Genomic DNA, 15704 nt, shown 5'->3' on the forward strand with positions numbered 1-15704 from the left:
ATTCAAACGGAGCTGAATCTGTGGCAAAACCTGCCACTTAATTTGCTAGGTAGGTGCAATCTCTTCAAAATGGCCAGTTTTCCAAAACTACTTTATGTAATGCAGATGACACCAGTACTACTTTCCAAATCGGATGTATCTTTACTCCACTCTATGCTAACCAAATTTATTTGGAACTCCAAAAGACCCCGGATAAGCCTCTATAAATTGATGCAGACATCTCAGAGGGGTGGTCTCAATCTGCCTAGCATAAAATATTATAATCTGGCATGTATACTCCGCTTTGCGGTAGACTGGGTGAATGGTACTGCCATTTTCACCGATGCGGCCTTAGACTCACAGTTATGTTCTCCCCTCTAGCTCAATTTTCTCCTACATGCACGCCCATCACAATTAAAAGGTCCCCAATTTGATAATCCGCTGCTGTCCTCCACTATCTCCGCCTGGAGATGTGCGAGAAAGTCTCTGGGTCTACAACAATTTTTTTCTCTGTCCCTCCCATTGGTGGGCAACCTGAAATTTCAGGGGGGCGACACTGGATCCCCTTTTGTGGCTTGGCGCTCTCAGGGAATCTCATGTCTGCGACACCTACTTAACACTTCTAACACCCCACTTACATTTGAGGAGGCAACACAACAATTCAACCTCTTATTTAACCACGCATTCCCATACACTCAAGCTATTCACTACCTTAGATCTGTCCTGGCCAAACTCAAACCCCAAGATATCACAAATCCATTAGACTCAGTAATCCGCACTCAAACACACTCCATCTCCACTATTTATGGACGCATACGCCCAGAGCTAGACCCGGACACTGATCTGCTGTGCTTAACAAATGGGCTTCGCAGTCAACCTCCCTTGACTCGGAGACCATATTAGATACCTTTCTAATTAACATTAAACTTATTCCAGCCAGCTCCTATCAGGAAATGTTATATAAAATCTTCCATAGAGCCTATTACTCGCCCAAGCACTGCTACCTGATGGGTACAGCAGAAAGATCTGATTGCCCAAAATGCCATACATCAGAAGCCGATATACATCATTGTCTCTGGCAATGCCCCCATGTACAGACCTTCTGGCATGCGTTACATAACTACGCCACAACCACACTTAAATTATCATTCCAATGCACAGATTCCTGGGCATTATTCGGACATATTGCCGACCAATCTGCCATACCTAAACACGACAAAAAACTGATTGTACTTCTCTCAGCAGTAGGTAAAAAAGCAATTCTACAACAATGGATACAACCCTCATCCCCCTCACTAGACATGGCGACCTCGCGCCTTCTTTTCCTATTCACAATGGACTGGCTGGAGACCTCGCTCCATAAGGAACTCCTGACCCCTAAATTGTTTGCCTGTTGGAGCAAATTCATTCAAACTCTCCCCGCCCGTACTAAACAGGCTATCCAGGGCTGCTTCCAAAATACATCCTGGTACTCCGTCCAACTTCTGCAGAATACTCCTCCAGTTATTTTCAACTAAACTCACATATATAGACCACGACACATACCACCTCTCCCTCCGCCTCCATGCTTCTTCATATACTCCATGACTTTAATTTATCTTTTCCTTGCTATTTACACACTGTAATGGATGGGTCGACGATCCGGGACAGTTGCTGGGCAGGTGCTCTGATGAGACACCTGGTCACCTGCCATGTTGAGGTAGGACCGGGTGATTTAAATGTTTATATGCCTATATGTGCATTATGTTTTATTATTGTTTTTCTTTTTTTTCTATTCTGTTTTATCACTATTTTCAATTATGTTTTAGGTACTTAGTTTCTTTGATCACTATACTGATTCAATGACATAGTACAGGTGATAAATGGAGAATCCATCCTTAAATATCATCCGAGAAACTATCGACTGGGCTATTTACAGCCATTTTCATTTAGATGTCTCAAGAGACCACTCCACTCTCTATTTATATAGTGATTTGTTCAAAAAAGTAAAAAAAAAAAAAAGTTTTTGACCCTCACAAATGTTATTTCAATGTCATCATCTATGTATGGATGTATCATATCATAACTTGTTTTACGAGGTTCAATAAAAATATTTTTGAAAAAAAAAAGAAAGGATTACCACCCCAGTGTACCAACCACAAACAGATGGTCTGGTACAAAGGTTTAATCAAACCTTTAATCAAATGATAAAGAGGGCAGTGTCTCTAGAAAAACAAGAGTGGAACTTGCTCCTACCTTATTTGATGTTTGCAGTCAGAGTGGTACCCCAATCCTCTACAAGGTTTAGTCCCTTTGAGCTCATCTATGGGAAACAGCCCATAGGGATTCTGGATTTATTAAAAGAAGGGTGGGAACAACAACCTTGTCAGGATCCTTACATAGTACAGTTTATGTCCCAATTGTACGGCCGACTAAGGCAGATTGCACCATTCCTGAACAAAAACACGTAAAAAAGAGCTCAACAACATCAGAAACAAAGTTATGACATCACTGCAGTCAACCAATCCTTTCAACAGGGAGACAAGGTGGTAGTGCTTGTGCCCACTACAGAAAGTAAGATGTATGCATTCAATGGCAGGTCTCTTATGAGATCATATAGGTGGTGAGACTGGATGGACCAGTCAATTACAAGGTTCAACAGAAGGGTAGAAGAAGGGAGGTACAATTCTACCATATAAACCTGTTAATTCCTTGGGAGGATAGTGTCAGTCAGCCCTCTTTGGTAGCAAAAAAGGTTCCAGAATGCCAGGTACCCATTGAAGTTGCATTTAGTCATGAAAAGAAACAGGAACTGGTAAATTTGGTAGCACAGAACCAAGATGTGTTTTCAGCCATTCCGGGAAAGACTCAGATCACCCAGCAAGATGTTGTGACTCCACCCAGGGTGGTCATTAAACAAAGACCGTATCGCATAACCAAAGCAAAGCAACCAGTGGCAAAGCAAGAGGTGGAAGAGATGCTATGTCTAGGGAGTCATAGAGCAGTCAACCAGTGAGTGGAATAATCCCATTGTCTTAGTATCTAAGTCTTCGGATGCTTTAAGATTCTGCAATGTCTTTCGTAAATTAAATCAAGTTTCTCGCTTTGATTCGTACCCTATGCCCTGGGTTGATGAGAAAATTTAGCCAAGAGTCAGTATCTTACCACACTTTATTTGACAAAAGGATATTAGTAGCTTCCTTTGACAGAAGCTGCTAAAGCAAAAACAACCCCAGAGGGCTTATTTCAGTACAAAGTGCTTCCATTTGGTTTTCATGGTGCCCCAGCAACCTTCCAGAGAGCTATGAATAAGTTGCTGCGACCCCCACAGGGAATATGCAACTGCATATTTAAACAACATTGTTATTTTCAGCTCTTACTGGGAATCACATGTACTAAAGGTAGAGGTCTTAAAGTCTCTGCGCACACAGTATGGTGGAAGCCAAGTATTTGTGGTACATTGTGGGCAGAGGATAGGTTAAACCTCAGCCTAATAAGGTAGAAGCAGTTTAGGACATTTTTTGGTCTGGTGGGTTATTACCCCAGCTTCATTTGGGAGTTTGCCACTAGAGAAGCTCCGCTAACAGAATAATGTCTGGAGACTGTCTTAAAAAACAATCTTCAGACAAAATAACGTGGTCTAGACCAGTGGAAACTGCTTGGAAAGATTTAAGATCAGGTTTATGTACAAGCTCCTGATTGCAAGCTCCTGATTTTTAAAAACAATTTGTGTTGCAGACAGATGCCTCTGGGACAGGATTGGGGGCAGCCCTTTCCCAGGAGGTATATGGGGAAGAGAAGCTGACCTTAGCCAAAAATTACTGCCCAGAGAGCACAAGTATTTAACTGTAGCACTGGATGGCTTAGCAATTAAGTGGGCAGTTGTGTCCTTAAAATATTATTTATTTGGACCAAAGTTTTTGTTGGTCGCAGACCATGCTCCCTTGCAATGGATGCACATGAACAAAGAGGTTATTGCTCATGTGAACTGTTGGTTTTTGGCCTTACAGCAGTTTAAGTTTGAGGTGCGGCATCGACTGTGGAAACAGCACCTCAATGCGGATACCCTTTTCAGGAAGTTTGTAGGTGCCGATTCTCCAAGCAACCCTATGGTGCAGCTTGGGGAGGAGGAAGAGGGTGAGGTAGGTGACCTCTGGAAAGTGGTGGAGGGCTGTGTACCCAGGCAGATGACACATCTAGAGGTGGGTTATGCAAAGAGCTTGTTTAAAAATGTGTTGGTGTCACCAGGGTGGTTGAAGCTAAGGGCTGAGGAGTGTGGTAGGGACAGCATAAGTTCAAATGAAAGTAATGTGAAAGATCCAGTCCAGGTTTTAGAGTAGCAGCAAGAAAAATTGATGTGATCCAAATTGGGCTGATTAAGCAGCACCTGTGGCTTCATAATACAAGTGTTTTCAATAAAGAGGGTCCATTGCTCTTGATGGTGAAATAGCTGCCCAAGTGATAGACCAGGGTGTGAGCTTTGGTAGGGGCCACTGGAGCTTTCTGCAGAGTTTGTACTATGCTGACACCTGTATACTGCAATGCTGTAACCATTCTCAGTGGCAAACGCAGGATTTTTAGAGGGGGGTTCCAAATATAATCCACAATCTCCCACTCTGCAGCGCATTGGAGTATTAGTATGGGAGTCTAGTGGAGCAGTAACAGCCCTGCAAGTTGGTCTTTTTATACACTGGATACTGTATGGAATACAGTATATATATTTAAAAGTACAGATGGTCTATAGTATAGGCTGTTTTAAACAATTAAAGTGGTCAGGAAATGTTTAAACATATCATAATAAATAAATACACAAATATAATAAAACCAGTACTGCACTTTCTAAGCTCACAATCTCCCACTTCATGGTAAGGCTCCTGTATCTTTTTCTTGGCAGCTGCTCTCTGGTCCAGTGCGATGTTTGAAGGCTCAGATCCACACATACAGTAAATGTGGTAGAAGAAGCTGGTACACTAGGCATGTGCAGCAGCTCTGCTCTGTTCCTTACACTGCATTATGTACTGGCAGCTCCATTGATCATATTATATACCAGTGCAATTGTTGTCCTAACTTAAGGTATTTGTAAAGAGAAGGGGGGTTTCCCGGCATCCAGAACCCCCCCCCGCGCGCGCGTTTGCCTATGATTCTTGCTTAATCTTATCCAGTGTATTTGATTTCTTGTCACAATACTGTACATTTAGGTGTGTAGCCATTCCTCTCAACATGACTCATTCCAGGATGATCAAATATGCTTTATACCTGGACTTTCCTCCTAATTTATGATTGCATTATCCTGTGAGGAAACAACATTCTTATCATTTAACTAGTTCAACACAGGTGATGGCAATCATAAATTAGGTTGGAATTCCAGGAACAGAGCATTTTATCCCTCCCCCTGGAATGAGTCATGATAGGATGTATGACTTTGTACAGTACATAGACTTTCATGTGATTTATCCTACTGTATATCAATAATGGACTTTTATTGTACTTTAAATTTTATATAATACATGGCTACATTGCAGATCAGGTAGTTCATAGACATGGAACTTAGGGGTTAATTCAGACCTGCTCGCTAGGCTATATTCCCAGTGTAGCGAGCACGTTAACGCCATACCGCTACCTGTATGAACAGGTCTGAATTGGCCCCTTAGTCTCTTAGGCAGAGTTCGGCAATAAGTGGCCCTCCAGCTGTTGATGAACTACACATTCCAGCATGCCTTGCATTTGTTTCAGCATTTTTCCCACTTGTGCATGTGGAGAGAACGGATCCACCTCAGTTTCTTCATTCCTGGAAAGCTGTTTTGCGCATTCAAATGCATGATGGATTCCTCCTGATCAGCGCAGAAGGTGAGCATGCTTCAGAAATTTATCGCAGGATGTAGGCGGTGTACGGAGAGCAGTGTCTGGCATGGTGCACCATATTCCAGTGGTGTCAGTGTTATGAGGTGGGATGCGAAAACATCAAGGACTTGCCTTATTAATCGACTGGCTGGAACGGGGTGGAACAGTTAACACCGAACGGTACTGGAAGATAATGCTGAGGCTGAAACAGGCCATCAAAAACAAGCAGAGGCAAGCTCTTGAAAGGGATAGAGCTTCTCCAGGACAATTCTAGGCCACATGTGGCCAATAAGACCCTTGACCTGCTCGCAATATTTTTATGGGAGTTCCAGAAACATCCTCCGTACAGCCCCGATATCTCCCCATGTGACTCCCATATCTTCGTCCACTTAAAAAATCACTGAAAGGTCAACTGTTCATCTGTGAAGAGGTAGTGCAGGACCCTGTGAAAACCTGGATCCATCAGCAACACATGAGTTTCTACACTAACACAATCCACTCCCTTGCATCAATGTCAATAGCAATTTTGCATAGTTGTAATTACCCATGAACTATAATTAAAACTTCTTTAATTTAAATATTTGGTACTTGTGTAGTTTCACGGCAGCACTTCCCAGCAGATAGTATGTAAATCGTATGCAAATCGCATGCAATATTTGCATACGATTTGCATATGATTTGCAAACGATTCGATCTGCGATGCAATTTAGCACACCCCCACTATCCACATCAGCCTGAAACGAGCCTGAAGCGTGGCAAGCGCAGTGTGCCCCGCGATGGGACGTGGTACGTGTACTCTGACCTGTTCATACCCTCACTATCCACGTCGGCATGGAGTTCACTTTACAAAGTGTGGCAAGCGCAGCGAGCCACCAAGCCCGAAGCTCGGCGAGCGTCTGCTTAAAATGATCCCGAAGCATGGCGAGGGGATGCAGAATACACGTTAAGTAATCATGTCCCCTCGCGGGACTCGCTGTGCTCTCCACGCTTCAGGCTCGTTTCCTGCTGCTCTCGCCACGCTTCGGGCTTGGTGGCTCGCCACACTTTATAAAATCAACTCCGCGCCGACGTGGATAGTGGGGGTATGAACAGGTCAGGAGGACACTTACTGCATCCCCTCACGGGGCTCGCTATGCTCACCACGCTTCGGGCTGACGTGGATAGTGGGGGTGTGCTAAATCGCAACGTGGGTCGAATTGTATGCAAATCGGATGCAATTCAGATGCAATATTTGCATGCGATTTGCATACGATGCGATCCGCAGGGAAGTGCCGCCATGAAACTACACAAGTACCAAATATTCTTTATATACCATATAACCATAGTCTCCTTTTCATTTGGGCACACATTGTATAAAGAAAACATCAACAATAATTACAACAGATTGCTGCATGTATATTAAATGTTTGAAAAGTTTAAAAACATGAAATAAAAGTACATTATGACGTCCTAATATCAACTAAAGCAGCTATTGGCCACCTTTGGAAGTCCACAGAAGTCCCTTCAGTTAGGCAAATACTGGATAAGGTACATAGCCACTTCCTTTATGAGACTGCAAATGTAAAATACTCTACCACGGCTTCATCAATCCATTTTAAGTGGCTTAAATGGTGTGATTATAGAGAATCTCAGAATCTCTCACTTAATGGAGACGACCCGTGGGATATATCAGTCTTTAATCCTCCCTCACATACGCTTGATTCATAATTCAACATAAGCTGTTATCTGCTCTTGTTCAGTATGCTGCCCCCGCACAATGGTGGCTCTGCCATAGTTTTGCTCTATGCCTGTCTACTTCCCCCTTGTGTCCATCTTCCTCCCCCCCCCCCCCGCTGTCTGTATACGTTTCTCCTTCTGTACTGTTTCCCACATTTACTGTCCTAAAATACTGGTCTCCAAATTTCTGCTTGGGCCTACCTATTCAACATTCTAGCACTGTCTGACAGAGGTTAGCTGTTGTGCCAATGTTACTGATTGCTGTATACCTCAAGCCGTTTGACTCTAACGCCCATGTATGGTTATCTTTGCAATTTTAACTGCATTTTGCACCGCATTGGAGACCTAATAAAAATGTATTATATATAAAAAAAAAAAAAGTACATTATGAGGTCACTTGGTCAAGGTTGATGGTCCCATATTGTTGGGCAAATTTATGGTAAGAACCTCAAATTGACCCTGTTATATTGCAGTCTATTGTAATTATTCTGATTATCAGTGTTTATTATTACGAGTGTGCACCTGCAAATTCTCTTTTCTGTGTGGAGATACAAATTTCATAATGACAGCAGCTCTCATACATTTTTGAAATAGTTATGCAGTCCAAGTCCCCACCCCCTTTTTTATTAAAACATTCATTTTAAAATTTAAAGTGAAGGATGCTTGAAAGTCATAAATACAATCCGATCAGTTCTCCGCATATTAATTCAACTAGTCTTAAGACCCATTTATGCTTATGCAATTAAGGCCTTGTAGGTTTGTCCTGCCCCTGGAAAACCCACCACTTCAGGGGTTAAGGGTCCACTTAAGGGAGTCTGTTTATTGTGTTGGGGTCGAGGGGCCAGGGGAGCGGGTACTTTTTATCTAGGCCCAGGTCTGATGGAGGGGCCCAGGTCCCCCTGCTGCAGAGACCGGGTGGTGGGAGTAGAGAGGAGAGGTTGTCGCTGCAACACAGCCTCTCACACCACCCTGCACACACTACAATTTTTTTTACACTGAAGTGGCCACACCCCTCCTGCTGGCCATGCCCATCGTGTTGACCACGCCCCTTTTTACCAGGGTCCGACAGGGTTTCAGCAGCCCTGGTTGTATTAAGAAAGTCATAAGCTTTTCAACGACATATCACAATGCATGAACAACAAAAAAACATGGACCCTTATGACGGGACCCTTAAGGGGTGGTCTGATTGTCAATTAAGATGATAAGATAGTGTGCAAATTTTGAAGACGATTAGTTAAAGCGTAAGAGAGTTATCGTGGAACATCCAATCACACACACACACACAAACATCGTTTAATTATACTTATATAGATTATTATGAATTTCAAGACACTTTAAGAACATGTTTATAGAGACCAAAGTAATATTACTAATTCACTGTACCTGCGGAATGTGCAGTATTTCATATAGCTAATTAATGGGTTTTGTAAACAGGAGTAAACTCGTCAACATAGGGAAGTGGTTTTACATGCCCCTAGGTTTTAACTCATTAAGTACCGAATAGTAGGTGTAGATAACAAAATAGGAACATTACTGTACTTTGCTACTAAATAGATCCAATGATCACATTAGGCCTATGTGGAGGTACTTGTATCCTGGTGCAAAATGCAAACTGCTGCTGCTGCTAATGATGATGATGGTTGTTTTTGATTGAACAAAGGAATCCTAATCCTTCTTTTTTATACTAATATGACATTAATGTGGCAACTTATGTAGGGTACACACCAGGACGACCCGCTCACGATGCACATCGTGAGCGGGTCGTCAGTGTCTCGTCCGACCCGCTCACGGTGACGCGGGGGGGCACGACCCGCTCACGATGTGCACCGTGAGCGGGTCCGATCCGATGGCGACCCGCACCCGGCTGTATGGTCGTCATTGAGATCCTACCTGCAGCAGGTAGGATCTCAATAACGACCGACCGACCCGCGGGACCGCGCATCGGATCGGTATCGGTCCACACCAGGTCAGAAAAGGGCCCAATCAGCACACAATCTACATCCAATTGATCGGAATTGGATCTAGATTGTGGGGATCGGGCCCTAGTCGTCCTGGTGTGTACCCAGCATAATATTTGTATGTGTTTATATATCTATATATATAATATATATAGATATATATATTATTTATATATAAATATATATATATATATATATATATATACATATATAGATAGCGTGTCAGCTTGGCACTCCAGAGATGCGGGATGGCAACTGCTGCGGGTGCCTTCCGGAGGCAAATGGATAGGAGGGGGTACTCGGACAAGCAGAGGCACTCCAGCGGAAAATTTTTTTTTTTTTCACTTTCTGGAATGTCCGTATTTCGGAATAATTCGGATAACGGATATTCGGATACGGGATACTCGACCTGTATGATGAAGGTACATGGTCCAGTGTATATGATGAAATAACAAACATCATATAATGCAAGTCAGTAAATACATTTCTTTATTTCCATCCATCTTGCCCAAGTGCAAAATATTTGGCAGCCCTTAATGATTTTCTGTAAATGCTTATAACAGCAGAATGAATGGACAAAAGATTTGTTTGTAGTGTTATACAAAATGACAAATAAATAGTAACATTTTACAATCTCAAGCATTGCAGTTATGCAGGAAATGGTTTCCCAGTGTCAAAGCATAGCATTATTATGTTTCTATTATTATATTATTATATTACTTCCTTTTTCCAGCTGCTTAAATCGCACAGGGTAATTCCCCACTTGAAAATCACTAATAAAATTAGGTTATCTATCTGAAATACTGTTTCTTCCTCTTTTTAAAAGTGTAAATATTATTCAATCTAAAGGTGCCCACACACTACAAAGATCTACGATCGTAAGATGTGCGCATAAATTAAGGCCCCTACACACTAGAACGATTTTCTGTCCGATTGTCCGATTTCCGATCGATCGTCCGATATATCAGCCGATCTAGAGCAGAGATGTTTCTTCCTCGGCGTCTGTATTCAGAATGATTTCTGGCCAATCAGGAGCCGACTTTCTCGGCTCCTGATTGGCCAGAAATCATTCTGACTAGAGACGCCGAGGAAGAAACATCTCTGCGCCTGTGAAAGTCCTGTGAGCCGGGTACCAGATGGGAGCAGCGTTTCTGCCGGAGAGTATGCCGAAGTCGTCGCCGGGGACCAGGTGAGTAGGATTTCCTTCCTTAGGTACCCCTGGGGACTACCTCGGATCCTGGACCCCGGATTCTTCAGCCCAGGAGCCCCGGAACCCCGGACCAGCCCCGGAACCAGGACCAAGGCCCCGGAACCGGACTCTTCTGCCCTGGAGCCCCGGAGCCCGGACCCAGGATCCAGGGACCGACCTACGGGCTCAAGGTAGGTAAGTATCAGTGTGTGTGTGTTATGTGTGTATTAAACTTTTATTTTTCAGGGTGTCAGTGTGTTTTCTTTTACTATTTTTTGTACTGTAGAACTACAAGTGCCAGCGGGCCCTTTAATGCCCCGCATGCTGGGACTTGTGGTTCTCCAAGTCCCAGCATGCGGGGTAGGCTTGCTGGGACTCATAGTTCGCCAGTAGAAAACAATAGTTTTTCTTCTTTTTTTTACACAATCCATCAGCCCGATGCCCACCGCCCAGGGGCATCGGGGACAGCCCCGGACTATCAGCATGGGCTGGTAAGTCCTGGAGGGGGGGGGACCCCTTCATTGGGGGGGTCCCCACTTCCCCTGGACCCCTGCCCATGCTGACCAGCCAGGGGGTTAATGCTTTGGCCGCGGGACCTTATATAATAAGTGTCCCCCGGCTGTGGCATTACCCTGCTGGCTGGTTGGGTCCGGTGCTGGTTCTTAAAATACGGGGGACCCCTAGTTATTTTGTCCCCCGTATTTTGGGAACCAGCGCCAGACCTTGAGCCTGGTGCTGGTTTCATTAAAACAAGGGGACCCCTATTTGTCGGGGACCCTGATTTTATGTCACCAGCACCGGCTCAATGAGCCCGGGGCTGGTTATGCTCTGGCGGGGGACCCCGCGCTCGTTTTTTTTTTTAATTTGCGCTTTCCTGCAAACGTGCGATTTTCACACATGAAAATCGCACATTTTCAGGACTAAAGACATCGCACCACTTCGCCGCAAATCGCACCACTTCGCACTTTTCAGCCTCCAAATCGCATCCCATTAAATATGCGAATTATGACTGAAAAATGCGATTTTAAAAAGTGCGAATAGCGGCGATGTGGTGCGCTAAAAAAACATGCGCATTTATCTCAAAGCATAGAATGTCACCCACAGTGTCTACGTCTATAGATCTACAGTGTCTAGGTCTATAGATCTACAGTGTCTAGGTCTATAGATCTACAGTGTCTAGGTCTATAGATCTACAGTGTCTAGGTCTATAGATCTAGATCTACAGGGTGACATTCTATGGGATGAGATAAATGCACATTTTTTTATCTCGCACCACATCGCCGCTCTTCGCACTTTTTTAATTCGCATTTTTTGGTAATAATTCGCATATTTAATGGGATGCGATTTAGAGGCTGAAAAGTGCGATGTAGTGCGATTTGCGGCGAAGTGGTGCGATTTTATGACACAAAAAAGTGTGATTTGGACCAACCGGAGTGCGATTTACAAGACTGTCTCCGCATGACTAAGAACCCCCTAACCTATTGGCCCACCTCTGTCCCCTCCATTATGCATCACACCCCCTATATAAAGGGGCACTGGCGCCATTTCACTCTTTGATAGGAAGTAAGGAGCATGGAGAGGAGCAGTGGCAGTGTGAGCAGAGGAAGAGGTGTTGGTGGCAGAGTGAGGAGTGGCAGAGTGAGGAGTGGCAGAGTGAGGAGTGGCAGAGTGAGGAGTGGCAGAGTGAGGAGTGGCAGAGTGAGGAGTGGCAGAGTGAGGAGTGGCAGAGTGAGGAGTGGCAGAGTGAGGAGTGGCAGAGTGAGCAGTGGCAGAGGGAGAAGTGGCAGCAGCCAGCCAAGTCGGCAGCAGAGGACTGCTGAGGTCGTCCTCCATTACAGGGAGTGGCAGCAGTGTGGCAGGCAGCATGGCCACAGCAAGGCCAGCCCCAGACCATGCCCGGGCGGACCAGCCCCAGCAGGAGGAGGTGGAGGATCCGCTGGTATCCCCATCCTATACCCAGGACCTATTCCATACCCCAGAGCAGCTGCAGGAGGGCCACATGTCAGAGGTGGAGGAAGATGGAGGTGAGGAGGAAGACACTGGCATGGAGGAGGAGGGGTACATGGCTGGAGTAGAAAATGAGGAGGAGGAGGAGGTAGAAGCTGGCCGCACAAAAAGTGTCCGAAAGGTCAGATTCTCATACGAGGAAAATGCTGCGCTTGTCCGGGCTATCATACCTGTGTTTGACCGGTTACTGGGGAAAAGTCACCACAAGACCACTGCACAGTGGAAAAGGGCTATGTGGAAGGACATCACCCAGGCGGTAAACGCTGTAAGTCAGCACAAGCGCCTGGTCAGAAATGTCAAGAAGAGGTTCAATGATATCAAGAGACAGCTCAAAAGTAAAATGGCCATGGAGTTGGAGGAGGCCACCAAGACTGGCGGAGGAAGCCCCACCACTGTCTGCTACACGTCCTATGAGGTCAAGCTCAAAAGAATCATACCACCTGAGGTCCTGCCTGGCATGCACGTCACGGATACTGATAGGCCGCCGACGCCATCCAGAGCTGGTAAGTGTGACCACATGCAATCTTAAACATACATGGCAATGTTTTCAAACTGTAATGTTCACTTGTATTGTTATGCTAAGTAAAGTGCTGCTGTGGAACTACATAGCCCAGCAAGGTCAGGCACAAAAAATTGCCTGCTCCTACTTTCAAATTGGTCATAATGCTGGGCCTTGTAGTTCCACAACTGCTGATATTGATCAACACTTTAACATTATTTCTAGCAGCTTAACATGTATGTGGCCCAAAAAAACGCTTAGCTGCCATGTCTACATACCACAGATTATCCACCAGTTGTAATGTGTCAAATAGTTTAATAATAATCTAACAAAAAATTCAGGTGTAAAACATATGTCAAATAATGTGGGGACTAAATAATGTAGTCCTTAACCAAAGGAAGTATTGTCCATTAATGTCATTTCAATGCATTTTTGGCATAAATGCTTATCCATTGCAAGGTAGATAATGGCTGCCCATCTTTCCTTTCACAGATTGTCCGTCCCGAAGTGCTCACGCATCAAAGAAAAGAAGGCCCGTTGGAGCAGAATCTGTGGAAGCAGCAGTGCCAGATTAAGCCTTCGGGGGGCCCGGGGCATTTTAGACAGGGGGGCCCCCTTGCACTTGTCATTGCTGGCCGCAAACTGCATGGGGGAATATTACACTGTCAAAACAAAGAGTAAAGGCAGTATAAACTTGGTCAATGGGTAACTTCAGGGGATATATACACACACACACACACACACCACATGAAAAGCCTGTGTTTGTCCCTCTGCACCTTACTCTGTAGGAGACCTCATAGTCCCAGTGCTGCCTCTGATTAAAAACCCTCCCATGACTAGGCTGCTGCTGCTGTTATCCATGGGCCTGAGAAGCATGTAATGAGCTCCACCAATCAGAGCTCAGCACAAACGTCTCAGCCTCTGCCCTCTTGTGCAAAGTGTCATGGGACTTAGTCAACTCCCAGTAATGCACTGCACACGTGGCTCCCGATGCTCAGCACCATTAATCATAGTCACATTAGCAGATAGGTGAAGCTGCAGCACTACCCCACTCCCATGCACAAAACCTTTAGCTACATTTTTTTTTTTAAATACATGCCAACCACAGGGGCCCCTAGCTAGAGGGGGGCCCAGGGGCACTGACCTTTTGTGCCCCCATTATAATCCGGCCCTGGGAAGCAGGTAAATGAACAAAAAACAGGCCATTACACATACAGTACACACACCCATGTCACATCAACAATATCTCACACTACATTCATCTCCTGCTGCTACATTGCAACGGAAATGAATGTAATCTGACCTAGCCATCTCACTTATTATTAATGTCAATGTTACATGCAGTATCGGGGTACATGCGCAAGTACATAATACCCCTAGGTATGTGCGTTCAGCATCTCAAGCCCTTTCAAAAACAGTACTGAAGAGAGACTGGTCTATATATGCATCAGTACTTACCTCTTCATCTGTATCCACAGGTACTGTACAACTAGGAACACAACCAACAGAATCCTCTATGATGATGTTGGACGAAATGGACATCATTCTAGAACCCGTGGAGACCTTTGCGGCTGAGGAGGAAATATAGACGTCATCAAAGAGTGATCTTCCCCCAAGTGGGGTGACTCCCAACCCACCCCCGCCCACAAGCACACCCCATACAGCAGCTTCTGCTGCAGAAGTAGCTAACTCCTTGGTAAATTTCAAGGAGAAACAAATAGAATTTATGGCTTTCCAAAGCCTGCAAATAGGGAACATCCAGGAGTAGCCATATTGGCAGCCTTGCGCAAAGTATAGCTGCACTTAGCCAATCGTGTACAGCGCAGACCAATGCCTTAATAGGTATGCAGGCACAACTTCAGCAGATGGAAGGCAATGTCATAGGTGTCTACACTGAGTAGTGTATCTAGTACCCCAGTAAGTGGCTCCCCCACTTCCCCACCCCGTCGGAGTATTAGGACCCAGGGTGGCCTGGGTGCAGCTTCAAGAAGTGGTTTATGGTGGCCTGATGTGGGAGAAAATAATTCATATGTTTTATACATTTTTAATTTGCATCTAATATGCAATACATCTTGTTACATCCCCCGACAGTTCGAATGTTTGAGTGACAAAAATGCAGGTTGTTTATGACATACTATACTACAGTAAAAATGTCTAAACGCATACCATTTTGTTTGTGTATTATTTTTAAAGCAATTGTTGTGTGAAATATGACATAGTGTAATGGTATATGACAATGGGATTGCTGAAAAGTAGTGTTGGGTAACTTCTGGCCCGTCAAAGGTTGTAGAACTACATATTCCAGCAAGCTCTGGCACTCATTGTTTGGACTGTAATGGTTATAGTGTGTCAGGGCATGCTGGCATGTGTAGTTCCACAACACCAGGTGAGCCATGTTTTACAGCAAAATTAATTCATACATGTTACAAATGTACTTAGAAGGTTGATTACAGCAAGGGATAGGTCAGCACCACCAGCTGCATCAGTTGGGCTCTGTGTATTAGGCTAAATGTGGGTGGAAACAGATGGTATTGCT

At 44.6% G+C, this 15704-nt stretch overlaps 1 long non-coding RNA gene across 1 annotated transcript; it reads right to left on the bottom strand.

Moving 5' to 3' along the window:
• Positions 1-13463: 13463 nt before the first annotated feature.
• Positions 13464-14750, bottom strand: LOC146072454 (uncharacterized). Its single transcript, XR_014473134.1, has 2 exons — positions 14627-14750; positions 13464-13717 (listed from the first exon to the last, which is right to left on the bottom strand). It is a non-coding gene; the product is annotated as an uncharacterized LOC146072454 (long non-coding RNA).
• Positions 14751-15704: the final 954 nt, after the last annotated feature.

This window comes from Crinia signifera, chromosome 4 (genome assembly GCF_055691185.1).
Source record: "Crinia signifera chromosome 4, ASM5569118v1, whole genome shotgun sequence".
NCBI classification, from domain to species: domain Eukaryota; kingdom Metazoa; phylum Chordata; class Amphibia; order Anura; family Myobatrachidae; genus Crinia; species Crinia signifera.